Source organism: Mus pahari, chromosome 15, assembly GCF_900095145.1.
Source record: "Mus pahari chromosome 15, PAHARI_EIJ_v1.1, whole genome shotgun sequence".
NCBI lineage: Eukaryota > Metazoa > Chordata > Mammalia > Rodentia > Muridae > Mus > Mus pahari.
The window spans coordinates 25,045,221-25,073,117 of NC_034604.1; the positions used below are offsets into that span (position 1 = coordinate 25,045,221).

The 27,897-nt window shown below is 38.0% G+C and overlaps 1 pseudogene; it reads right to left on the bottom strand.

The window, feature by feature from the left end:
- Positions 1 to 590: 590 nt before the first annotated feature.
- Positions 591 to 27,897, bottom strand: LOC110333469 (annotated as a pseudogene).

Here is a 27,897-nt window from a genome sequence, read left to right on the forward strand (position 1 = left end):
CCTATTTTGAGGGAAACCCATTTGCAATAATGTTATTTTAGAACAAAAAAATTATTTAGAATAAAGCAGGGCTTAGCTGTAAAAACGTAAAGACAAAATATTAAGACAATGTCTGTGAGAACAGTGCACTGCGTAAACTCATGTCTGCTTTGTTCTGATACAAATAAATATTCTTTAATCTAGAGTTCAACCTTCATTTTTTCTATAGGAATTCTAAATCATATCTAACTATAGCTTCTATGGAAATAATCCTTAAAAACCTGTTCTACAGGGTTGAAGAGATGTCACTATGGTTAGGAGAACTTGTGTTCTTCCAGGGGACTAGAGTTCAATTCCCAACCCCCATGTAAGTAAGCTCACAGTCACCTGTACCTTCAGATCAGGGAATCCTATGCCTTCCTCTGGTCTCCAGGAGCCACATCGGTATTCATATAGTCATACACAGATACATATAACTAAATTTAAATTTAAAAATTTGAAGGTATTTTATGATACATTTTTTGAGTTGTTGGCTTATTTGTTTTTTTCCCCCAATTTGCCAAGCTGTGACTGTTTATTAACTGATCTACAAAAATACCATTGGCAATGCCTTAGTTCATCCATCTAATAAGCCTGCTTATCTGGTCTGCCTGTACCCCCACCTTCCATAAATCGAGAAGTTTTTTCTTCATTCCACCTTGTGGGGAAGATAATCTGAAGGGCCACGGGAAGTTATTCTCTTCCTTGAAGCATTTTCCAACTGTACAGATCTCATTAATTAGATCCTCCATGCAGACGATGTTGAAATTTACCAGGAGATGGTACAATCAAGGAATTATCTGTCAAGGCAATTTGCTTCTTACTGATTTTGCTGTAGCCTTGCTTGTAGACGAGCTCATTTACTGACTTCAGTTAGCGTAGCCCCCCACACACTGTTCCACAATCCTCGGCATGCTACTTGAAGCCTTGTTGAGCTTAACAAAGGTGCTGCTGAAGACGTGCTGAAGACAAAGAAGTTTTAATACCTTGCTCACCTTTAGCCTTACTCCATTGGTACCTTGGACTGTGATGACAAATGTCAGTTTTGGTTCTGCCGGCATGTAGAAATCCCAGCTTTCCTTGCCACCGTAGCCATCCGAATCCCAGTCTGTTCTCCTTGGGCTAGCGCTTTGCCTTCTCATAGATAAGCTTCCTCTTTGCCTTATGCGAACTGCTGTGCAAACTTCTTCCACAGGCGCTTTACTTTCAACTCTTCAAAATTCCTTCACTTTTTCTAGAGGGTTTCTGACACAGCAGGAACTTTCTTTTTCTTCTCTGGCACAACCTCCACGGCTCCAGCCAGGGGAAAAAAGAATTTTGTTTTCTTTTGTTTTATTTTAATGTGGATGCAGATATCTATGTTGTAGATGTAGTGACATTTTAATGCTTTGGAAAGAATGTCATGTGCTAAGCATACATGAGTTTTGTTTTCACTGGACTCTCATCTCAAGCTTCTATTGAAGAACCAAGGAAAAAAATCTACAACAGAATGATCACCTCCTTTTTTGTTTGTTTGTTTGTTTGTTTGTTTTTGTTTTTTTGAGACAGGGTTTCTCTGTATAGCCCTGGCTGACCTGGAACTCACTCTGTAGTCCAGGCTGGCCTAGAACTCAGAAATCTGCCTGCCTCTGCCTCCCAAGTGCTGGGATTAAAGGCATGTGTCACCACTGCCCGGTACCTCTCTACTCTTGATAAGACATATTATAAAAACCAATAGAGACATTGGCTTTTAACAATAACACAGCAACTGGTACTAGTCTCATCTTTCCAAGTACATAATTAAATAAAATTTCTGAAGTATATTGTTTTCAAATGTCAGACAAGAGACAATATAAGACTATAATTTCATGAGAAGGTAAGTAGAGAACACTATTCCAAAATTGCTCACAGCCTTGCTTTAACCTTCTCTAGAACATAGCATGGTGAAAATCTAAACTCAGAAAGATGATCCTGTGAAGAAAACAGCAAATCAGAATTTAAGGTTCAACGAGTGGCTGGAATTTGACGTTCATTAATCAGAACAAAATGAACACAGTGAATATTACCAATTTATATCAAGTTTTTGATAAATGATAGTCAAACCATGTGCATCTCAAGGTAAGACCCTATGGAGCAGATAAAAGTGATGTGGGTTAACTTCCTCTGGAGGAGTTGTGGCCAAAGAAATGCCTGGATCTCACACAGGACTACAAATACTTGTATGTCATCACCAGAGTAGATGGAAATTAGCATGTGGATAAAACAGTCAAAAGAGATGCCAGCAAAAGAAGGTTTGGATAGAGGATTATTAATTTGGTCTTCCAGGAAAGGCTATATTAGATTCAGCTCACTAAAACTTTAACTCTTTTAAAAGCATTCTGATTTGCAAGTGCAGTGGGTGAATGAGTATGGCCCAATGAGTTCCTATATTTAAATGCTTGGTCTGTTTTGTAGAACTGTGTGGGAAGGATGAGGAGATGAGTGTCTGTCACTGGAAGGGGGTTGGATTTTGAAGTTTCCAAAGCCCACACTATTTCTTGTTAAGTCTCTCTGCCTTCTGCTTTATGAATCAAGATGTGAACTCTCAGTTAATGCTCCAGCACCATGCCTGCCTGCTTGCTTCTGTGTTCTCTACCATCATGGTCATGGACTCTAACACTCTGAAACTATAAGACCTGAATAACATCTTTTTTTATTATTATTTTAAAATTTCCTTTGGTACCTTATCATAGCATAGAAAAGCAACTAAGACAACAAACGAACAAATTTTCTGATGGAATGAAACTTGAAGAGAAAAATAACAAAATCCAACGTCTCAACAATCGAGAAACTATAATAATACCCAATATACTATCCAAACTTATTAAATATATGAAGAAGAAAGAAGATGTAATCCATGATAAAAAGGATAAATGGATACTGACCTTGCTATACTGGAATTATCAGATGAAAGCCTCAAAATCTTATTAAAATTATCAAGGATTCAAAGAAAACAGTATGGGAGAAAGTGGAATATCTCAGCCAAACCACAGAGACTACACGTAAAGATCAAAATTAAATTAAATTATTAAAAAGAAAATATCTGAGACAAAAACTATGTATTACTTATTTATCGTTAAAGTCAAGAGAAACTACAAAACAAATAGCTACCTTGAGGAAAGATGTGATTCGATCTCTTTCAGGAACCACATGAAAAAAAGAAATACTTCTAAACCTTTTTTAGATGTTACTATAACCATGAAAAAATTCAGGTAAGAATATTATAACTAAAGAAAATTAAGATTCCATATACCTCCTAAATATGACATATTCAAACAACAGAAAGTAAGAGCAATAAGAAATTGAAGTGCGCAACTTTAGTAAACATATCTTTGTCTCAACTGTAGTTCAGAGCTCACCCACCAATTCTCACAAACATTACTGGGTAGATATATTCACCTGATTCAGACTGGTCTAACAGTACTTTACAAAGATAAAAATATTTTCTCTATTGAGCTCTAGATACTTATCCAAAGAAAACATTGAAGCAAGTAAATGTGGAAGTAGACCAGGGGCTAGAAAGATGGTGACACTGCTGTGGCTCAGTCAGAAAAGTGCTTCTCCTCCAGGCATGCAGATTTGAACACCCAGAATCTGTTCACAAAAACCAGCTATAGCACTAGACATTTGGAATCCCAGAGCTAGAGAAGACCTTATCCAGTCTAGCAAAGCTAACCAGTGAGTTCTAGGACACTGAGAGATCCTATCTCAAAAAAAGTGGAGAAAAACTGAGAAAGATATTCAGTACCAACCTGTAATCTACACACACACATACACACACACACACACACACACACACACACACACACACACACACACCCCTATACACCTGTGTATATTCATACAATTACATCACACATAAAAAACTTTTATTCTATAAAGTATTCATCAAATAGTAAACGTCATAGGGAAAGAAAAAAAATCTATCTAAATTGAGAATTGAAGGGGGTTAGAATATGGTATATGCTTTTACCTCAATAGAAAACTATGCAGCAGGTAAAAGGAATTACTGATCCATGGGACTTCACTGCAGTCTTTAAAACAGTATTGCATGAAAATAAGGAGTTAAGTATGCAGTTTCGTTCGCATTACAAGAACAATTGAGTATTTAAAATAAACACATGACAAAGACCCAGAACATTTAGTCACATTTGATGGCAGAAAGAAAGTCAGAGTGAAGGAAACATTTTGAAATGTGTTTATTCTGTCTTTCATATATGCCTGCAATGACTAAGGACAGGCAATGTCACATTTAGGAAGCTACTTTCTCTAAGCCCGAGTACTTTTGTCTACATAAGACCTGCATCAGTCAAATACTGTGATCTTAAAAGGAATCAATAGAGAACATGAGCCCCAGAACATGCTAGGTGCTCCGTAAATATGTGCAGAATGATATTAGTTATAGGAAGAATCATTCATAACGATTTTTCCTTACAAAGAATTACAGCCAATATTGAGGAAACAACTCAACAGGAATGTCAGTGGTATCATTTTTTGTTCATAATGGATGGGAAAATTATTTTTTCAATATTGATTTCTATTCTGAGTGAAACTAAAACAGGCCGATTTGTCCAATTTTCAGAGAAATTTAGGTAGTGTTGAAGGAGCTCACTGGGAAAGGGAAAATGCAAGTGAACACATCTCCCTGGGTGACCTCTATCTTTGTCAAACTCAAATCAGGGCCTGTGGCTATTTCTCAATGTCCATTTGACAGGGTCCATCCACAACAGTCATACTTAGCAGAAATTCATTAACCTGGGGACCTTTTCCCTTTGGGGTAATTTCTTCTGAGTCTGCAGAAAGCATGTTCATTTCTTGAAGAACAACAATATATGAACTTCCTCCTTGAAGCCTTTTCCAGCTTTGCAGGCTGCAATTATCTCTATATTGTCCCCATCTTACAACAGTTTCCTACTGCTCCTATAATAAAGCCATCACCGTCCATTTAACATTACAGCAATTTGGATGCCTTCTTTATCCCCTATTGGATTGTAGACTGTTCTAGAGAAGAAAGCTTCTTCTTTATTTTCCACACACATCATCACTCTATGGTTTTCTTTTCATGGATTTGCCAAGTAAATGCATGAATAATTTTAAAAAGAATAGTTAACATGGATGATGAGAGAGAGAGAGAGAGAGAAACAAAGCATAATTAGAAGTCAAAGGATATTATTTTTACATGTTGTTTTTTTGCTAATGGCCAATTCATTGGCCAATTCTGTTCTAGCTACATCATTTGATTTAGACAGGGGCCTTGTTGAACAGTGAGAGCACAGACAGAAATGAGGAGGCAACTCTACAGTAATTCAGTGAAGGAAGGGTCTTAGGAACATGGCAGAAAATTGAAGAAGGTGACCAAAATAAATTGAAGTTGAGATACTATGTGGAAGGAGCCAGGGTTGTAGTAACAGCTGGTCTCTCAAGAGTTCCTAAGTTTCTGATCAACTCTGCTAATCCACATAACAATCAGGAAGGATCTGCTGTTGCTCCTTTTCTACAACTGAAGAAATTGAGACAGTGAAATCAAGCATTTCCTCAAGGCCAATACAAGATGTGGATTCAGTTAGGACCTAAGTAGAGGTTTATGGTGGTCAGAGTCTGTATCTTCAGTCAGAACAACCCAGGTCACAAGAAATGAACAGACTGTGTGCGAGGGTGCTCCCTATGGATACAGCAGGTTTAACCAGCTAGTATTTCTCACGGTCTCACTCAAATTGAATTGCTAAAAAAGGAATTTACCAGAGATACATAGAGATTTTTCCTAGTATCGAATCAAATTCTGATTATTCAAACCTTCAACATGCCCAATGCCCTAATCCTTCCCAAATAGTTCCACTACAAACCAAGTATTCAAATAGGTGCCTGATGGGGGCCATTCTCATTTAAATCAACATACTAAGTATTTGCATATGAAATGTATTTCATTATGAAATATTTATATTCAAGTGCTATTATATCTTTCTCTTGCTTGCCTGCTATAATTTTTTCATCTGGCCGTCTTCTCGTGTTTGCCTCTTCCTCTCCCCAGAGAGTCACCATTCACCTTCTTGTCAGAATGGTCTCACACACACAGACACATACACAGACACACACAGACACACACATACACACACATGCACATGCACATGCAGGCACACATGCATGCATGCACACACACGCACACACATTTCTATATTCTGACTGTAAGGAGAAGCATGAGATCTTTCCTTCTCTTTCCTATTCCTTGTTCCATGTGTACCTTTAGGCTTTTCTTCTCTCTCGTGGCATTGAGTGATTTTTAACCTGAATTAAAATATAGCCTTTTCCTTAGTCTATGATGAGGAATTGAGCTCATCTGTCGAAATCCTATTTTGTGCGAGTGGTGTGAAGCCACAGGTTAATAGGAAGCCCAGAGTCTAATCCCACTGTAGAAGCTATAGGAAGCAAGCAGGACACCTAAAGGCAGATCCAAGAGAAGGCTCTTACAGTGCTCCCTGTGAGGGGTAGGGGTTGGGGGCGTTGTGGGGGCAGGGAAACTGACCAGCTGACTCTGACTTCCTCTCTGATAACAGGAGCTCTGGTTTTGTTGAATTAATTTATTAAAATGCAGTCACTAGCTATCATCTCCCTTCAAGCCCAAAATGTCTTATATCACCACAAGGCTATAAGATTAGCATATTCATTGAATCCCAGCTTCCTGGAGAAACTGAATTTTCCCATGGGTTATTCCCTTACTAAAAGGTCTGTAACTTTTGTGAAACAATAGTCATTGTTTACTAATTACATAGTGCCATCAGCAGCTTTTGTCCAGCTGCCTCTTTCTTTCTTTCTTTTTTTTTTTTTTTTTTTTTTTTTTTTTTTCTTTTTTTTTTTTTTTTAACCCTGCAAGGCAGCCATAGGCCTCTTTTCTGTGTTGGGTGAGGCTAAAAGTAAATAACAACTCAACACTTACTGATGGAGGCAGAGGAAAGCAGAATTCCAAGCCCAGCCTTAGATGTGTATGGAATTTAAATTTAGCTTGAGCTTCATGGGACCATGTCTCAAACAAAGAAGCAAAATCAACAGCAACAACAAAAAATCTCTCGACATGGCTTCTTGAAGCTAGAGGTAAAAGTGCCATATATTCAAGTACATCCCACCCAAGCTAGGAGGAAGCTGTATTTAGGTGGATGGCTTACTGCCATTGGCAGAAACCTTGAAGATGATGCTGAGCAAACAATGTAATCCCTGAAGATGTTTTAGTCCTCACCTGTCAGTTAGAACATTTATCTATTCAGTAACAGCCTGAGCAAAGGCATGAGTGAAATAATGTTTATGCCACATTAAAATGTTTACTTTGGTAAACATTGTAAGACTACATAGTTTTCAGAAAAGGCAGAGTGAAAAGGGGTAGATATCCATATTGTTCCTAAGAGACTAGACAAGTGTTAGACATTACAATGGTTCTCAGCCAGAGCGTAGCGACTCAGAGTATTGGGCAAAGAGCAAAGTAGCCATGTAGGATTTTGTTAGAGACAAGCTAATTTCAGCAGCTTTTCCAACACAATAAAATAAAACCTAAAGAACATATAAAAATGTTTAGGATTTAGAAAAACCCAACCAAAATGTTAACATCTACTACACTCCCTGTTTGCAGACCTTTGTTACAACTTTGGTGTTTTTGACAAAAGTTTCCTGGGGTTCTGTTATCAGGAGTGTTAAGTTTCATTGGGAAATATGCAGCCCTAAAGAGTCAGACATCCAAGGAAGACTCTTCTCCTGTTCCTGGACTCCAGAAAGAAAGGACTCGCCTGTCTTCTGAGAGTCTGTTTGAAGTAACTGCTCCTAGTGCCTACAGAGTTTTCCCTCATGATATATCTAGATTTCATTTAGGAAAAGTGTTTGCTCATTCAAGACATACTGACATATATACAAAAAAGTTAAAAAAAAAAAAAAAAAAAAAAAAAAAAAAAAGAGCCCAGTAATGACACAAGGTGATTCAATGACTCATGAAGAAAAGCGAAGAACTACCCCCGAAAATGGAGATGACTCACTGGAATAGTGTGCTGATGTGTTAGGTCTAGAGGGGATAGAGGAGTTAAGAGAATATTGTTTCCTATGAATCAGTTCCATAGTGTCTTCAGAGCCAGAGTTTGCTGTTGATGGAGGAAGAAGTCCAGGACAAGCAGCCCCTGCGGTAGCATGAAGACCATCTGAAGCAGCAGCCATCTGGAGGGATCCGATCTTCCCTGGATCATCTGCTTCACTGGATCCGATCTTCACTGGATCATCCGCTATTTTCTTTTCTTAGCTGAGTGAGGACTTTCATGGGTCTTCACAAATCTCTAGAGAAAAAGAGAGAAATGGAATCTATCCTGTCCTGCTCCCACAGAAAGGCTTAGTCTCACCCGTATCTAAGCGACTCTTGGACAGGCTTCTTGGTACTGATAGTAATGAAATATTCTTGCCTTTGACTTCACAAAGAGATGCTCTGGCTGATGAGGGACAATACTTTCAAAGCCTAAGGTTGGAGTTGTTGTTCCAAAGGCCTCTGATCACAGATATATATCTGCCTTAGTTCACCATCATCTTATTCCTTTCCTGCAAGAAATCACAGAATTAACGAAATCAGAATTTATACATGTGAATATGTTGTCATTTAAAATCCTAGCGTTCCTGCTAATTATTCCAACTATAAACAAACTCAGATTTCAGGTCAACAATATAAACATTTAATACACTTGCAAAGTTTTAGTTCTGTATTAAATTATTGGAAAGTGAATTAAAATGGATGAAGAAAGAGGAGAGACAATGCAGAAGCTCTAAGCATTGCACTGTGTCTTTGTTTGCCACCTACTGCTCCAATAGATCTTTTTTGCTTGCTTGATTCCACTTGTGTCAACCACCCTGAAGTTACAAGGCAATGAAATGCATCTGAGAAACACCACATGTTCTTTTTTTCCCCTAAGACAATAGCAAAAGTTGTGGAGTTCTGTCCCTTATAAAAGAGTGAACAGCAGTTGTCCCATGTGCCTTTCAATAACTAGTAAGATTAACCCCAGGGAAACCTCTTGTAGCTTGGACATTGATTGCTCTTTCCCATCTGGACTGGTTTCTATTTGAGGAGACTCAGACCCATTTTTAAAAGGCATGAGTATGCAGGAGAGGTCAGGAAATGTGGTCTGCTTTTCTTCTCTAGAATTCCCTAGCACAGTGCAGGTCTCTCATGAAGTCAAGTTGGGAATTGGGGCCACTGCCAAGAGACTTTAGTATCTAAAAATGCTTTATTTAAAGACTTCTATACTTTAATTTAGAGAGTTCTGTGTTTTGTGTCTTGCTTCAACTTACCTGAAAATTACCTTAAAGTCCCATTCTGCTTCATTGTTATCGATCCTTCCACAGTCTTCTTGTGTTATCCTGGAAACTAAATGTCTGAAACCAGGCAGCAAAATTGAATGGATGAGTTAACAAATGACAGATGCTGGATAAATGGAATTAAGGTTATTAAGACTTCAAAATGAGCATTTTCTCATTTACCTTCTCCTCTGTCTTCTGAAGCTATATATTTTGAGGGACTCCATGTTTGCTATGATGTACAGGAGACTCTTATTACAGCTACATTTTATTTATCTGATGATCCTTTCTTTTATTAAAATGAGATAGGTGTGGGGTAATGCTATTAAGATTTTTAAATCTATTTTTAATATCAGAAGTCAAAGAAATACCAGCCAATAACATAAACTTTTATGGGGTAAGCTGTTGTGTACAGAATTGGGATTTGATTTGACTTGAAATAATTTTTTTGTATGTGAGACACATGGAAGAGGGCAGTTGTGTAGTCTTATCTCTAAGTTGAACATTTACATGTCATCTAGATACAGCTTATTTCTGTCCTCATCAATGAACCAATACATATCCATTGAACCATGTTGCTTCCATATGACCAATACACAGACAGTTAGTTAATAAACATGAGTGTTTGTTGAATAGTAAAGACCATGCAGAAGCTGAGTTTGGGGTATAGATTGACAAACAGAAAGATTAAAATTTAAGAGATTCTTAGCTGGGTGGTGGTGGCACATGCCTTTAATCCCAGCACTTGGGGGGCAGAGACAGGTGGATTTCTGAGTTCAAGGCCAGACTGGTCTACAGAGTGAGTTCCAGGACAGCCAGGGCTATACAGAGAAACCCTGTCCCCCCCCCCCAAAAAAGAGATTCTTTAAAAGTAAGTTAGAGAGCCTTCACTATGAAACAGTGGATCATATTTAATTCTGAACAAATGAAAGTATTCAGTAGAGCATACTAAGACTGAAACCAAGAGGAATGCATATGCTCTTTAATTATACATTGGACTAAGCATATCATTGGTACTAGTCAACAAAGCTTTTGTGAAATAATAAATCAAATTCAGTCATAGATTTACAGGATAGTTAAAAATCTAAAATAAAACCCACAACTTGCTATATTCTTTGACAATCCTTCACTGATGGATTTTGGTGCCAGTAGCAGGGTTTCAAACCAAGTTCCTTTTAATTCTGGATACTTGTGCTACAATTATATATTAAGTAGTACCTGCAGCAGGCGTCACTTTAAAGATTATCAAATTGCAGCAAATAAATATTAAACACATCCTATTAAATGACTCAGTTTTGGGTCTTTTTTGTATGTGCAGTCAAGAATTTGTTTAAAGTTTCACTTTATAATCCTTAAAATTCTTCTGCATGCATTACATGCATTCAAAAGCACTACGAATAAAAGCAATGAAGGTACTAACAAAAATTATACATTTTGTTTTTGATATAATATTATAATCATACCATTCTCGCTTTTGTCTTGTTTTTTGAATATCTATCTATCTATCTATCTATCTATCTATCTATCTATCTAGATATCTAGATATCTAGATATCTAGATATCTATCTAGATATCTATCTATCTATCTATGTAGATATATCTTTTTGCTCTCCAACATTCTGTATACCTGATCTGAATATCAAATGCTATATGTTTAAGTTGTGTGAACTTACTCGTGAGTTTCGTATTCAGTGCATTTTGCCAGCATAATATGATTATACAAAACCAAATGTGGAAAACTATAAATATGCTTGTTGAGTCTCAAGCAAAGAGAATGGTAAATTTTCATTAAGTGATGAATGTAAGTACCATATAATAAATGGAATGATTCATAATAGAGCACATTGCACCTACCACTGTGGTATGGTAATCATGCAAGAAATCAAATGTAAGCATTTTCAAAAAAGCCAATGTCATGCTCTTTTTTTTAAAAGGCCCCTGATTATTTTCTTTAATCATTAACTCCATGGATTTGCTTGTTTGTTTTCAATGTTCATATGTTTAGATCTGTTTCAAAAATGTCCCTAATATTCTTGATCTACAGAGGGGGGGGTCAGAAAATCAACAAAGATGTACCTTATAAAAGACAAAACTACTTATGGAACCTCCTGCATATTTTTAAAAAAAGCATGGTATTCAAATTATGCCTGGCTCAAATCTACATCAAGTTCTACATGTTTAATGAGAGGCACCTGTGTAGTATAAGGAACATTCATACTACGCCTACCACCAAACCCAAACAACCTGAAAAACTGGGTCCTTTGTGCAAGCAGAAGCTCTTCCTTTAGCCACCACTGCATAAGGCACACATTTCTCTCCAGATCTGCTTACTGGGAACCAAGGCATCAGCTGTTGATTGGTATATGCCCTGTAGTTGGATGAATCCATAATTTAACAGTTTTTACTATGTCTAGAAGATCAGGGAGAAGAATATCACCTACAGTATTAATAGCAAAGGCAGAGTTTCTTGTGTAGTCTAAAGAAGGAATCCGGCTCGGCTCGAAAGACATTCTGTGGCTCAGAAGGGAGGGGGGTATATTTTCAACAGAAGTACTTATTTGTTGAAAAGATTTTTAATTTACAAGTTATCCTTTAAAATTTGTCTATGATATTCAAAACTAGACATAGTTTAGAAAGTGAGCCAGTCCATCTTATGTACAATCTAAACATAAAAATGTTCAGCAATTTTTTTAGATTTCAAATATGCTCCCCATTAACGCTATTTACAAGGCTCACTAGTTTCCATACAATGCAAGTGATACTCAGAGGACCATGCCCCTTCGAAGAGTGATGTTGTTTGCAGGATCCAAAGCTAAATCAGGTTCTTTACATTAATTTAGTATGTATATCCAGAAACATAGTTGTAGATACACATCAACCTTTTCTTTATGTAGTAATCTATATGATAATGCCATGAACAGCCCATATTTTATCCTCTCCCATTCTTCGATAATTTAGTGGGAGGACACCTTTCCCTAGCTGTCAAGAAAATACATTCATTCTCAAGGTGATTTAATCACTGTTACCTAGATCATAGCAACCATCAAGAATGTGTGTTAGCAGATTCTGGGGAAGACTTTTGTGAATAGAGAACTTAATGTCATCCTTCAAATCAACTATAATGCTCTAAACTAAGTTGTGCATAAAACTGACCTATGAGATATTAATATTTTTGTTGATTGAGCAGAGGGGGTTAATGAAAGTTACCACTGACATTTTCTGTGAAGTGCAGAAATTCCTCTAAACCCTCTAAACCTTATAAAATTGACATTATCCTAGTTTTTATTGATGTTGTTTCACAATGAAAGACGGAAACTTAGTAGGACTAACTTTTACTAAGCCACTTGGATACCTGGTGTTAAAGCTGGTGACTCTGAAGCTATTGTTTTGACATCACTATGTAGCTCTTTAAATGATGCTCTCAGCACTTCATGATCCACATGTCCTCTCTAGGCAGACAGGGGAGTTAGTTCTGACATGCTGAAGAGTGAAAGTGCTAAGCCACGAGCTTCATTCTTCAAGCTTTTGTCAAATGAAAAAAAAAAAATTCAATTTCAGCACAAATGGCCTCAGTTTCTAAACCCATTGTCAGAAAGGGAAATAGGTCTCAAATTGAATTCAATGGCTTCTTACTGCATGTAAACAACAGCATCTAGGTTGTTAAAGAACTTACAGTTGTAGCCTTTAAGATGAGTGATCTTGATGATCAAGTGGATTCAATTAGGAGGTACCTAGGAGACTAGAAAAGAATACTTCAGTGTGAAGCTGTGAGGGGTTTTCAGGCATAATTAACAGAGACCAACAAACCATTGAACGTTCAGGGAAAGGAGAAGTAAAAATGAGGAAACCTACTAAAACTACACTTGCCCCTCCCTTTCTGCAAAGTTGTACTCTGCTCTGCTCCAAGATGATGCATTTTCCCTCATAGCCTCAGGAACAATGGGCCCAGATGATCATGGACTGCCACCTCTGATGGCATAAGGCTAAACAAACTTTGCTTCATTTTTGACAGAAATGAAGATGTCTTAACACAGCCTCCCTCCTCTATGCTGTCTTCGACCATCCCTCTGCCCAAGACTCACCTCCAATGTTAATACCTGTACCTTGGCAATGTTGATCACTACTTTATTACCTTCAAGACTCTTCCACTCCACTCTCCTAAGTCCTTGTCAGCGGGCTTTGTTAAATGTCTCCTTAGATCCCATTACCCCATCTAATAGAACAGAGCTCCTCAGAGAGAATGTCATGACCACCAAGGAAAATGTTTCTTTCCTCTCTATATCCCTTATCCTTCTGTTCTAATGGACAAGTTCAGTTGCTATTTCCTGTAACATAGCAAAATGTGAGCTCCAATTCCTCAGAGATTCCAATATTCACACTTCTAGCTGTAAAGTGCAACCATGCCATGGCTAAAGGGGAAAAAAGAATTCTAGTATCCCCAACATGTTTATGTCTGATCATATTATCCATTGGGTGGAAAAATTCACTTTGCAAACATTTAAGTTTCCTATGGATAGAGACCAAGTCTGTCTGATTTACTGACACAATGTGAAAAGTACTTGTAAAGCAAGAGTTCAAAAGATAGAAATTTCATTCACTAGCTAGCTGGAAGACTGAGTTGATAAAAGTAAGGATGAATGGCAGGTCTTTGGCTGAACATTCAACTCCATCCTTCTCTACCATACATACTGTGTGGACCATGTTTATAAAAGCCCTAGTAAACCTCTCATTTTTGCCTGCTATACCATTACAGACTGGGGAAGGCATAGAGTTACCTGTGTTCAGAGATAAGCACTAGAGAAACTTGGAAGGTTAGATACACAAGGTTGTGCCTTCACACCAAGGGATGCACAACCTGTTATCTTCCCAGCAGGCTGGGAGTGAGTGTGGTCAATAGCCTGGTGACCTTTGCAGTATCTTTATGGCTGAGACCATACCAGTTTCTCTTCCAGATGCTTATTCTGAGCTGTGTTTCTCAGTCACTCTTTATGGAAAGTGTCACACAGGAAATCAATCTATAGAACCCACCTTCATGGAAGATGGCAAATGTACTAAACAAAGGGTTTTGACATAGTTCCTGTCTTATCCTTATTTCACTTTCTTTCCTCAAGGAGACTTATGGATGCTTTGTTGTGCACAGAGGATTGAATTAATTATTACCCTGAAAGTTTTCACCAAATTGTGCTGTGCTTAAATATGCCCCAAATAAATGACTCGAGGTCACAATTCTGAAGTTTGAGCTGATACGGGCCATTTGGTCCAGTTCAACCGATATGCCTTCTTGACTCCAATGGATTGTTGCTCTACTAGTTATGGTAGCCACAGAGACCTCCACACCCCACACCTTTGCTTTCCTCAGAACACTGAGATGGATCATACAGGCAGCAATATTGTGGACTATGAATGTTTTTTACATGTAGGTGAAGTACCATGATTTCCTATCATCCTATTGTTTTGGTTTCTTCTCCCAGATGGTATTTGAAAGGGAAATGTTCCCATTAGTCCCATGTATTTGAACACATTGACCCCAATAGGTGTTGCTGCTTTGGAAAATAATAGAGCCTTATGTGCTCTATAATTATGTCCTGAAGCTTTGATAGACGAATCAGTGAGGATGGGCTAGAAGTTTTGGAAACTAGGCCCTGCTTTCTATCTGCTTTGTCCTTACTGACTTTGGATATTGTGTGACCAGCTAATTCAGGTTCTTATGCCATCCTCATCACAACTGATTGTATACCCTTGAATTGCAAGCCAAAGAGGAAGGTCTTCTAAGATGCTTCTCTCAAATAGTTTTCTGTCACAGAATCCAAAAGAAAAAGGAGCTAATAACCTGATTCATATTGTTAGCATTACTCTCTCTCTCTCTCTCTCTCTCTCTCTCTCTCTCTCTCTCTCTCTCTCGCTCCCCCTTCCTCCCCCTCTCTCTGTGTGTGTGGTGTTATGATTTGCTTTTATTTCTTGTTCCTCCATCCATCTCCCATTATTAGCCTGTATCCATATTAGTGTACTTAGTGTTGCTTCCTTTATAAACCCTTATGAAATCTAAGCTAGACAACATGTGTTCCAATCCCTGAAGTGCAACCCCATGAGCATAGTGTTAGTAGGAGCTGGCCTTTCCTGTTTAATTTTGGTTTTGAATGAGATTTTCAGTGACTGAAAAGTATTCTTAAATGTGCTCTATAGCTTTCATTGGTTTTGGCATTTGTAAAGAAGATTGTACTATACCTACACTTTCTGGTTTTCTGACTCTTGGAGAATGTAATGTAGAAAATTACATTGCACTTACTTCAAGGAAAGTGTTACAGCATCCTTTAATATGTATTATAACTTTAAAATTAAATAAAAGCAAGGACTTCAAAATATAGACTTCAAAAGTTATCATTCAACAGTATTTGATACTATGAGAGTAGTTAGGGAAAGTTTTTCTTGGTTCTTGTAAAACCCTTCCTTTAATGGCATTTTTAGGACATTTGTATTAAAATGGGGTCGTTAAAAACATTACAGTAGAATAAAAATGTGTACAAAGTTCACACAATGTGTACAGATAATGACTCACCAAAATAAATGGTGAAATGAAACCCACATTGCTAACCCTGTGTTTAAAATAACCTTTAAGCTTTGAGGATTTTTATTGGTAACAGTTTGGTGGCAAAGTGTTCAGTGTAAAAGAACAGTTTAAAGCTAATAGGAAAAATTTGGCATTAATAATGCTATAAATTATAGTGGAACAGTAGTGAGGTTGCTGCAGAAAGTAATGCATCTAGACAATTAAAATCAGACCATTTTGGTCCTAGAGCATTGTAAGTTGCTATGCTGTGAACTTAAGAGACACTTTTGCTTTTATTCAAAGCAAAAGAACCCATGATTGAAATTCTACCAATAGACTGAGGCAAAATTTTGGTCATCATTTAGAAACATAGTCAGATCACAAAAAAGAATGCATTAATCATCTTAACCCAACTTTATTCCCTTTGAACTCCAAAGGCTGTTATTATTGTTCTAACTTTGAATTATGTAGCTAAACATAGTATTTTTCTCTGATTTGATCTGTCCCAAAACTCTTAAACAACGTAATGTGAAAACAAAATGCTTGGAAGCCCATGTCAAAATTAACTATGTTTAAAATCTTATGAGGTTATTTCTTCAATAAATTTGTGAGTAGACAAATCTCCTTTTACATCTTAGTCTCTCAGTAACTTTGCTAAAAAGTAAATGTTAATCACAATCTGGAGATGAAAACAATAGATATTTTAGTTATTTTTTCTTGCCTAAGTGATTTTGTTGGGCATCATAGATACATGCTTCTTTGTAGTTTATTGCTGTCTGATTCTAACGTGGCATAAGAGGAAAATAAGAATCGTAAGATTGTTATTAATAGCCAGAGCGTGCAGCAGTAGATCTGGACAGATTGTTTCAGAGTGTAGTCATGGATGTTGAGATATTGTGAGGTCATGTAGTGATGTGTAAAATTTCCAGCTGTGAGATTATCTCTTTAGTTTATTCTTTGACTGCTCATACAATTATTTTATTTCCATAACACTTTAGTGTTGACAAAATTCCAGATGAGAAACCCTGTGACACACAGTTCAGATAAGCATGAGAACTGAACTCCACATTGAAAGAAAGTAGCAATGCCTTTTGATTATAGCTTTTCTAAATATTTATTCAAATCCTCAAGTAAAGAATTTATTGAATATTCATCTATCCCCTCACTTCTGAGAAAAATTACATATGCTACTTATGTTCAATATCTCAGATGTTGCTCACAAGAGCTGTATAATGCCCCATGATGAAGGTGTCTGACACACATAGCTTAAAGAAGGTTAATTCCAGGAACTAGTAGAGTCTTTGGTCATATTCAAGGTCAAAAATCTTAAATAGTGTTTAGAATCCTCTATGCTTGAATTAGCCACATTCTTTTGTCATAATATGATTGGAATTTTAAGTCTGAAGTAAGACTCTAGATTAGAATGTCAAAAATAGCTATAAAATATTTAAAGTAAAGAAATCTGAAAACCAATTAAAAACCCTGGTTACCACTACCACACAGACCCCAGAAAATGTAAACCATCCCCAGGAGGATTCAACTAGGTTTTGGATTTGCTTCATTCTAGTACATGACCCTAAAAGTATTTCTGTGATAGTGCATACATGTTACCAAGGAAAGATTTTCCTTATTTTTACATTCTGCATAATATATACAAATATAACATAGTAGCCATATCAACTAAAAACCTTAGAAACCATTTGGAATAACAAAAGAAGAGAAAGAGGAAGGAAGAAGAGAAGAGAAAGAAGGAGGAAATGAAGAGGAAGGGGGGAACTCCCCAAATCTGCAGATTCTTAAATATTTAAAGTACAGATTAAATATGTTGTTGTTCAGATTCAGGTCACTGGAGTTCAGCACGTACTACAAAGTATACAAAAAGAGCTATTTTGTGCCAACTCAATAAGACCCTCATATGGAAAGGTCACTCTTTGAAGCCCATTTTTTCTCCTACTCCAGACGTACATTTTTGTTTGCTTACCTACAGCAAGAGTCTTCTAAAGGTATTAAAAATAAAGGAGAAGCTGTTAGAGGAAGAAGAGAAAAAAGAAAGAGAAAGAGAAGAAAAGGGGCAAAGGGACTAAGAGGAGGAGGGAGATGAAGGGGATGACTAAGAAGACCGAGAGAAGCAGCGAAAAGGAGAAGGAAGAATGAGCAGTCTGGTTTCAGCCAGTTTTGAAAATTCACAAAGTGTGTGTTTGAAAAATGAAGGTGCATAAGTTAGTGTAGCTCCCGGGCGCCAGCTCCCCTGGTGTTAGCATAGCTGACACACTGACAGTTTATATGGAATTTATGTGCCTATTTCCTTTGCTTTTTATGGGAAAACATGTTGTTACCTTACAGCTGCCCACATCACATGCTGCCAATCCGCCTCTGAGCCACAGCACACCTTTCTCAAGGAAACATCCATACATCAAGGTCTTATGTATATTTTACAATGTTGTAAGGGAAAAATAATAAAATATGGGTTTTTGTGTATGCAATTCCACCCTTTAATTTTTTTTTATTTCACTGGTTTAATTGACTCTGGCCATCTTTACTGCCCCTTTCCCTACCTCATCCCACGATTTTAATTGTTTATGTGTTTGTGTACAATTGGCTCACATCTGGAAAAGGACAGGAGTTGTAACCACACCTTAAAAGCCAATTGCTGAGCTTTAAAAAGTAAATAAAGCATTTAAGCTGCCACATCAGTGGGAAGATATATGCAGATGTAAACAGAAGGAAATGCACATTTTAAAGCAAAATGCTTAAGATCCAACTTCTCTCTTTAGGCACCTGCAGGCACTATGGCTGGTGGCAGACAGTCATAGGTATATAGGCAACACAGCAGGGGCCTGGGTCTTTTTTTCCCTTATTCAACTCTTGAGGGAGGTGTGGTTCCAGGGTTTTCTTTAGTATAACTATAAGCCAGGTTGATTATGACCAGGAGTCCTTTTTATTTACCACCCATGCTGCTATGCTCACTCCTGCCCACCTTGTGTATTCTTGCCAATATACCTAACAAATGAACCACCTGTGCTGTAGTATATTTATCAGGAAATGTTGTATTTCCTAATTAATCTCTATTCTAACCTATCAATAAAATAATGGGGGGGGGGCATTATATCAATTTACATTTCCCAAAGTTATCTGAACTCAGAATAAGACTTTATTTTTTAAAAAAGCAGTATTTATATAAGAATTAAATATAATTTAATGATGGGAAATAATGAAAGAGACTTTGAGTCCCCAGGTGGGGAGTCACTGTCTCTATTACTAGGAGACACATGTACTTAGCCTTTTGGTCCATAAGCTAAAGTCTGGCTGTGTAAGGAATGACTTAGTTTTCATTCTTTTGTGTGCATACAGGGATTACAATGTGTGTATCCATTCTTGAAGTGGTATCAGATTGAGGAACCAGAACTTTTGTATTGGCTAATTCTTTGGGCAGGGAAGAATTTAGCTCCAAATAGCTCTCCACTGAACAACCTTTAGGAAAAGCAATTTAACCCACTTTCTGAGTTGTTTGCATTAGGAGGATGGTGTTACAGACAGGGAAGCTTTGAGCAGCATCAGCATCAACCCTGCTGAGTTCTGGGAAGCTCAGTGAACTTTGTAGTACCTTGTACTTTTACATATAGTAATCTATAACCAAACTGAGATCAAACTAGTATATGTAACATATCTATAAAGTCCTCAACAATAAATAGCAAATAAACACATGTTCATGAAATAATATGTCTGATTTATTCAATACTGTTGCCCATCCTTTTGATGACCACATCCTAAACTTGGTTCCTTCCCTAAATGTCTAATCTGTCTTTGACAGTTCTTGAAATCTAATGTCAGAAAATTCAAGAAATCTATGCCAGTGTGCTTAAAATAAATGAGACTTGTCAAGATGGAGTTGGGGAAAGCATTTTGCTGTTTTCCTGGCAAGTGAAAATGACACAACTCAGTCTAGCTCAAGCAAGTTTCTTAGGGTATAATGGTAAGAAAACACTTTATGGTGAAGGACTGTGAAGGTTCTTCTTTTTTGGGAGGTGAGCGTGTATAGGATGCTCATAGGCGAGGGAAGCCTATCATAGTTCCCAGAGTCCTTGAAGTTGCATTATCATCTGTCTATACTGGTCATTCTATCAGAGTTTCAGTTAGATTTAGAAAGAGCAATTCTTAAATTCATTTGGAATAACAAAAACCCAGGATAGCGAAAACTATTCTTACAATAAAAGAACTTCTGGAAAAATCACCATCCCTGACCTCAAGCTGTAGTACAGAGCAATAGTGATTAAAAAAAAAAAAAAACTCCATGGTACAGTGACATGCAAGTAGATCAAGGGAATAGAATTGAAGACCCAGAAATGAACCCACATGTCTATGGTCACTTAATCTTTACAAAGGAGCTAAAACCATCCAGTGGGAAAAAAAGACAGCATTTTCAAGGAATGATGCTGGTTCAACTGGTAGTCAGAATGTAGAAGAATGCAAATTGATCAATTCTTATCTCCCTGTACAAAGTTCAAGTCCAAGTGGATAAAGGAACTCCACATATAAACCAGACACACTGAATCTAATAGAAGAGGAAGTGGGGAAAAGTCTAGAACACATGGGCACGGGTGGGGGGGGGGAGTTCTTGAACAAACACCAATGGTTTATGGTCTAAGATCAAGAATTGACAAATGGGACCTCACAAAATTGCAGAGCTTTTGTAAGGCAAAGGAGACCGTCAATAGGACAAAATGGCCACCTATAGACTGGGAAAAGATCTTTATCAATCTTATATCCGATAGAGAACTAATATCCAATATATACAAAGAACTCAAGAAGTTAGACTCCAGAGAACCAAATAACCCTATTAAAAACAGGGTACAGAGCTAAACAGAGAATTCTCAGCTGAGGAAGCCTGATGGTCTAGAAGCACCTAAAGAACTTTTCACTATCCTTAGTCATCAGGGAAACAATCAAAACGACCCTGAGCTTACATCTCACACCAGTCAGAATAGCAAAGATCAAAAATTCAGGTGACAGCAGATGCTGGAGAGGTTGTGGAGAAAGAGGAACACTCCTCCATTGTTGGTGGGATTGCAAGCTGGTACAACCACTCTGGAATCAGTTTAGCAGTTCCTCAGAAACTTGGACATAGTACTACTGGAGTACCTGGCTATACCACTCTTGGGCATATACCTAGAAGATCTCCCACATGTAATAAAGACACATGCTCCACTATGTTCATAGCAGCTTTATTTATAATAGCCAGAAGCTGAAAAGAAATCAGTTGTCTCTCAATGGAGTAATGGACACAGAAAATATGGTACATTTACACAATGGAATATTACTCAGCTATTAAAAACAATGACTTCATGAAATTCTCAGGCCAATGGCTGGAACTTGAAAATATCATTCTGAGTGAGAAAACCCAGTCACAAAAGGACACACTACAGTATGCACTCACTGCTAAGTGGATATTAGCCCAAAAGTTTGAAATACCCAAGATATGTTCACAGACCATACGAAACTCAAGAAGAAGGAAGACCAAAGTGTGGATGCTTCAGTGCTTCTTAGAAAGGGAAACAAAATACTCACAGGAGGAAATATGAAGACAAAATGTGGAGCAGAGACTGAAGGAAAGACCATCCAGGCACTGCCCCACCTGGTGATGCAACCTATTTACAGTCACCAAACTCAGACGCTATTGCAGGGAAGAGCTTGCTGCCGGGGACCTGATATAGTTGTCTCCTGAGAGGCTCTGCCAGAGCCTGACAAATATAGAGGCATATGCTCTCAGCCAGCCTTTGGACTAAGCACAAGTTCCCAGATGGAGGAGTTGGAGAAGGGACTGAAGGAGCTGAGGAGATTTGCAGCCCAATAATGGGGAACAAAGGTGTCAACCAGCTAGACCCCTGGAGCTCCAGGGGACTGAACCAACAACCAAAGAACACACATGGAGGGACCCAGGGCTCTCTCCGCATATGTGGCAGAGGATGGCCTGATTGGATATCTGTGGGAGGTGCGGCCCTTGAGCCTGAAGCGGTTCGGTTCGATGCCCCAGTGTATGGGGAATGCCAGGGCAGAAAGATGGGAGTGGGTGGGTGAGTGGGAGAGCACTCTTATAGAGGCAGGTCAAGGGGGAATGGAATAGGGTGTTTCTGGAGGGGAGACCTGGAAAGGAGATAACATTTGAAATGTAAATATAGAAAATATCCCCCCAAAAGGGAATATATTAAAATTATTCCAAAGGAAGACGCTGTACAGTGATTTTTAAGTCCTTCCATTGTTGGGTGCTGCTGCAGTGCTCAGCCTGGAGGAACTAGTTAATACTAGGAGAGGCTGATTACTCACAGTGCATATGCCTTCTTGATGTTAGAAACAGCGGGTGACATTTATTTCTTCATGCATTTATTAAGATAGTGTTTGGGATGCAGTCGGCTTGTTTTTATCCATTTCTGTTTTAGGTTTCATGCATGCTTCTCCTGTTTATAAAGGATTCATACAACCTTGTTCAAGCCTCTCTAAACATTGTTGCATTAGGGAGTACAGATACACTTTGCATTCCTCTTGTTCTGTGATTGCTCTTCTGGATCAGGTATATAAAAAGAAAAATATTTTTTTAAAAAAATGGACTCTCCTGTCAACCTGCATGTGTTAAAGGAAAAGACTAAAATATTAAGAATTCTGGATACCAGAATATGCACAGTGAGTGTTTCTGTCAAGGATACAAAGAGAACTGGAAGCAAGTTCCACTTTTTAATAGTGGACGATGCCAGAAGCAGAAAGTACAGCCCAAGCCTACATATGCATTGTGCTTTGTCTCTCTGCTTATGCTTCCATAGATGAAATGTCTTCCACAAACATTCCACCTTCCTCTGATGTTTCCTTTGTATTCTGAGCTTATTGAAAAATAAAAGCAATGACAGTAGCAGAAGGCCATCCAGAATGAAATCCTAGGTATTGTGACTACAGCGTTAGCCTTGGCTTAGCAAACATGATGCTATGAGGATCAATGGAAGATGTGGGTGGGAAAAGGAACTATCCGCAAATGCACAGGCATAAGGACATAAATGAATCAGCACATTAAAAAGTGCTGTTTCTTTCAGGGCACACATTGGGGTTTTACTGACTTGAGTGGATTAGTAGTTTAGTCAAAACCACTAACGAAGTTGACTTTGTATATTTTTCATAGTGAGTTACAAGTGCTCAGACACTAAGGTCCACACACAGGCCACTACATCTTTTATTATTTTATTTTTGAGAACATAATAACATTTCTCTCTTTCTTTTTTATCTCTCTAATACCTCCCTTTTGCTCCTAATTGGTACTGGTATAAATGTATATACACATACATTCTTCACTCTGTATATTGTTAATTGTGTCTATTTTTTAAGGACAACCAACTGCTGTGTTAATTTGGCATAGGAGACAATTTTCTGAAGAGAACATCAGTGGCTCAGGTTCTAAGTTCAAAACTTGATAAATGGGACCCCATGAAACTGAAAAGCATATATATATATATATATATATATATATATATATATATACACACACACACACACACACACACACACACACACATATTTATACCTCAAGAAGTTAGAATCCAACAAACCAAATAACCCAATTAAAGAATTGGGTACAGAGCTAAACCAGAGAATTCTCATAAGAGGATTTTTGAATGGCTGAGAAGTATTTAAAGAAATGCTCAATATCCTCAATCATTAGAGAAATGCAAATCAAAACAACCCTGAGATTATTATACCTTACACAAATCAGTAAATGCTGGCGAGGATGTGGCGAAAGGGGGACACTTCTCCATTGTTGGTGGGAGCAATAGTTTTACTTGAAGACAGCTATACTGCTCCTGGAAATATACCCAAAAATATGCTCCAACATACCACAAGGACATGTACTACACTATCTTCATAGCTGCTTTATTTTTAATATCCAGGAACTGGAAACAACCCAGATATCCTTCAACTGAAAAACAGATACAGAAAATGCTGTTTATTTAGACAATGGTATACTACTCAGTTGTTAAAAACAAGGACGTCATGGATGTTGTAGGCAAATGGATGACCCTAGAAAATATCATTCTGAGTGAGGTAACCCAGACACTGGAGAACATGGATGGTATGTACTAAATGATAAGTGGATATTAACCAAAAAGTACAGAATACCCATAATATACCCCAAAGACCCACAGAAGTTAAACAAGTAATAAGGCCCAGTTGAGGATGCTTGAATCACACTTGGGGGGGGGGACAAAATAATCAAAGGATACAGAGGGAAGGATTGAATTGGGTGGGAGAGGGGGGATGGAAGGGAATGTGGGTGCAGGAATGTGAATAGACAGGAGGTAGATTCAGAGGGTCAGAAGAATGAATGGAAATCTCCAGTTATCAGGGACTGAGGGATTGGGAGGGTTGGGTGTTTGGAGGTGTGGGGGAATGTCTAGGAATTCCCAGAGATCTGGAATGGAGGGTTCCCAGGTGTCAATGTAGATGATTTTAATCAAGATGCATAACAGGGGGGACATGGAACCTGAAGAGTTCATTTCCTATATCTAGATAGTACCCACAGTTGAAGGATGAGGACACCAACCCACCCACAAAACTTTTGACCAAAAATTTGTCCTGTCTAAAAGATGGAGCAGAGCCTGAAGAAGTGCCCAAATGAATAACTTGCCCAACTTGAAACCCATCCCATGTCAAGTACCAATGCCTTACATTATTGATGATACTCTGTTATGCTTGCAGAAAGGAGCCTAGCATAACTGACCTCTGTTTGACTCTGCCCAGCAGCTGACTGAAACAGAAGCAGATAACCACAGCCAAACATTGGATGGAAATTAGGGACTGTTATGAAAGAATTTGGAGAAGAACTGAAGGCCCTGGAGGGAATAAGAACCTCACAGGATTACCAACATAGTCAACACTCTTGGACCTGTGGGAGGTCTTAGAGACTGAGCCACCAACCAAAGGACATACCAGACTAGAATGAGGCCTTGGCACATATGTAGCACCGACTCTGAGTGCGGTCTACATTTTAAAGTTTGAATACACAAGCATACATGCTCTCGGTGTGACTTGTGCATGTGTGTATTTATATCTTAGGAACAGGCTGAATTGAAAAGGTTTGGATATAAGTTAATTGATTTATTAATTAATTCAAAAAATGTCTCTAGGAGCCAGTTACACTACTTAATTTGACAAGTATCTGGTCAGGTAATCTATTCACTTGTTGCTCTTTTGGTATATAGTTGGTTTTTTTTTATTACATATATATTTGGGGTATTAATCATCTGCCATATGAGTGCATTGCAAATATTTTCTCTCTGTCATTCTGAAGGTAATCTCTTCACACTTAATTCTTTTCCTTTGTGAAAGGGTTTGTTTGTTTTTTGGTTTTGTTTTTGTTTTGTTTGTTTGTTTTTTGTCCCATTCAGAAAGTCATGCCTATAGCTTAAACTGTTTCCCCCCAGGAATTTTATAATTTCATGTCATACATTAAGGTTTTTATTCAAAGTTTAGTTTAGTAACACTTAGAGAAATCAAGCTTCAGCCATCTCCATTTAGACATCCAGCTTTCTAACCTTCCCAGGCTGTTCTAGCACACATACCCCTTCCCCTATCCAGTGTGTGGTATTAATGCAGCTGACAAGAATCAGATGGTTTAGCTGCATAGGCTTGTTTCTAGGTCTTCCGTTCTATCCCATTGGTTGGCATGTTTAGTTTTATTCCAGTATACTGCTTGTGGTTACTATGGCTGTTTTGTATAATTGGCAACATTGCTCTCCTTGCTCAGGGTTGTTTTGATTATGAGGTGATTTTGTTGTTGTCATGGAATCATATTTGGAACATAAAACCCTCACAATCAGGAAAAGCTCTTTTCACAATACAATGTCAGGAGTAAAGTAAATTCTCTTGAACTTCAGTCATTCTGATGTAATTTTACTGAATAAGAACTCAATACTGTCACAACTCCTCAATTGCTAGGTTCACTTTTCTTGAGCAAAAACATCTGCATTTTCCCTCAAAGACCTATATCTATACCTACTCAGAATTCAGACCCAGAAGGAAGAACTTCAGAAGAACTACTCTGCTAGAGTAGATGACAAATATTTTTCAGTTTGTCACCTAGCTCGTTCTGAGTGACCTCAGATCATAGGAAGATAAGACTTGGGGAAGTTAGGCAAATTTTCATTTTCTAATTTAAATGGTCAGTGAAGAATACTTTCTTTAAAATGCACAATTAAGTACTTCTGCTTGAAAGTCTGAGGGGCACTGTTTTACATGCGAATAGAATTTGTTTATTTAAACATTTAATGATTAACTGACACTGGGAGAGGCTCAGCTTGCAGAAGCTCTACATTTAAAAGTTTGACTGCACAAGCACACACGCTCTCAGTGTGGCCCGTGCATGTGTCTGTTTATATCTTAGGAACAGACTGAGTTGAAGGCTGCTGAATCCTGACATTTTACTCTACTTTCTCAAAATGTCACCTGCTCCATTTTCTCCTTTGAGGTCTGTTTGTCCATGAAGTTTAAGAATTCATCTGTTATTTACTTAATAGGAAAGCTTTAGCTTCTAGTTCTATCAGGAGGGAAGAAGGGAAGGGAATGGAGGAAGAATGAGGACATATAGATGGAGTGGAGGGAGGAGGGGGAGGATGGCAGACACAGAGGGGTATGAATATGAACTGCATAAATAACAGCAGGGGAAAAGGATAGAAAAAAATAGAGAGAAAAGTAAGGTTACGGAGGACAAAAGAGAGACCAGCAAACTGCTATGTGCACTGTCTGGGCCTGCAGCTCTACCCTGAGTGACAGAGAGAGTGAGTAGAGTCTTAATGAAGAATCCATTTATTCATTTATTTTCAAAACACAGGAAACATCGGTCCTCACACAGCTTTAAGGACAATTAAAGCTCTGATGAAATGTATTGATCGGTTCCAAATTTCCTCATTGGAGTGATTAATTGCATTTTGGGCTTTGAAAAATTCCAAAGGAGATTGTGAGAGAGGAGACTTTCAATCCTGGTGTGAATTTACCCTGTTTTCCCTTTTTTTGTTTGTTTCCATGCTATTATTAAGATTGCTATTCTAGCTACTCAAAGTCAGTCAAGCATTTCCAGTGCTTATGACTCTACTGCGTTTCTGCCCATCACCATATACTGTGCATTGTACTGAAGATACCCAGTCAATAATTTAGTATAAAACAATCAATATATGGACATTGCATAAGCCCCAGCCAGCATATATAATACAGAATTCTTGACAGCTTCTCTAATGCTGTGAAGTGAAGTGGGTGCTCGTTGGCATCTTTTGATACTACTGTAGCTCAACAGAATATAACTGTGGGTTCAAGAGGCCAGACAACAAGAATCACTTGTTCTTCCTTTGGAAGCATTTCCCCAGAGTTAGAGGTAAAGGTTGAGTTTCATCTCCCAAATTAGCACTCATTATGAAGTCTGGCAGTCAGAACCCTTCTTTGTTTTAGGAGGCTGAAAATTGTTAGTCAACTGTTTAACATTGGCAGGTACTAAGCTAAGAGTTCAGGCTGAATCTTCCCATGACCCTTTACAGGGTACCTTGCTATAATTACCACCAAAAGAGGAGCAAATAAGTGTAGAAAATTGGTGTTTAGTCTCTAGCAAAAAAGGAAGAGATGAGTTCGCAAGTAGACTCCTCTAGAGTCCATTTTCTTTAAAGCAAATTCTTTCTTTATCCACGACCCTGCATAGATAACACAATATCTCTCAAATCATCAAACATTTTATAGCAACAGATCTAGAATGTTAGTCTCTGAAATGCTTCTGAAGGGAGGAGGAGATGAAGAAGTGGACAGAATATGAGCTACCAGAACTTGTGATGCAAACCCAATTGTAAGTGTTTACTGGCTCTGAGAGTTTGCACAGGGTTCTACTTCTGATCTGCAGTGTTCTTACCATAACATGTGTCTGAGTCTCGGCTCTTCAGAGTGAGAAAGTTTTGCAGTAAGTATGAAAGGTTGTAATGGGCTGTCAT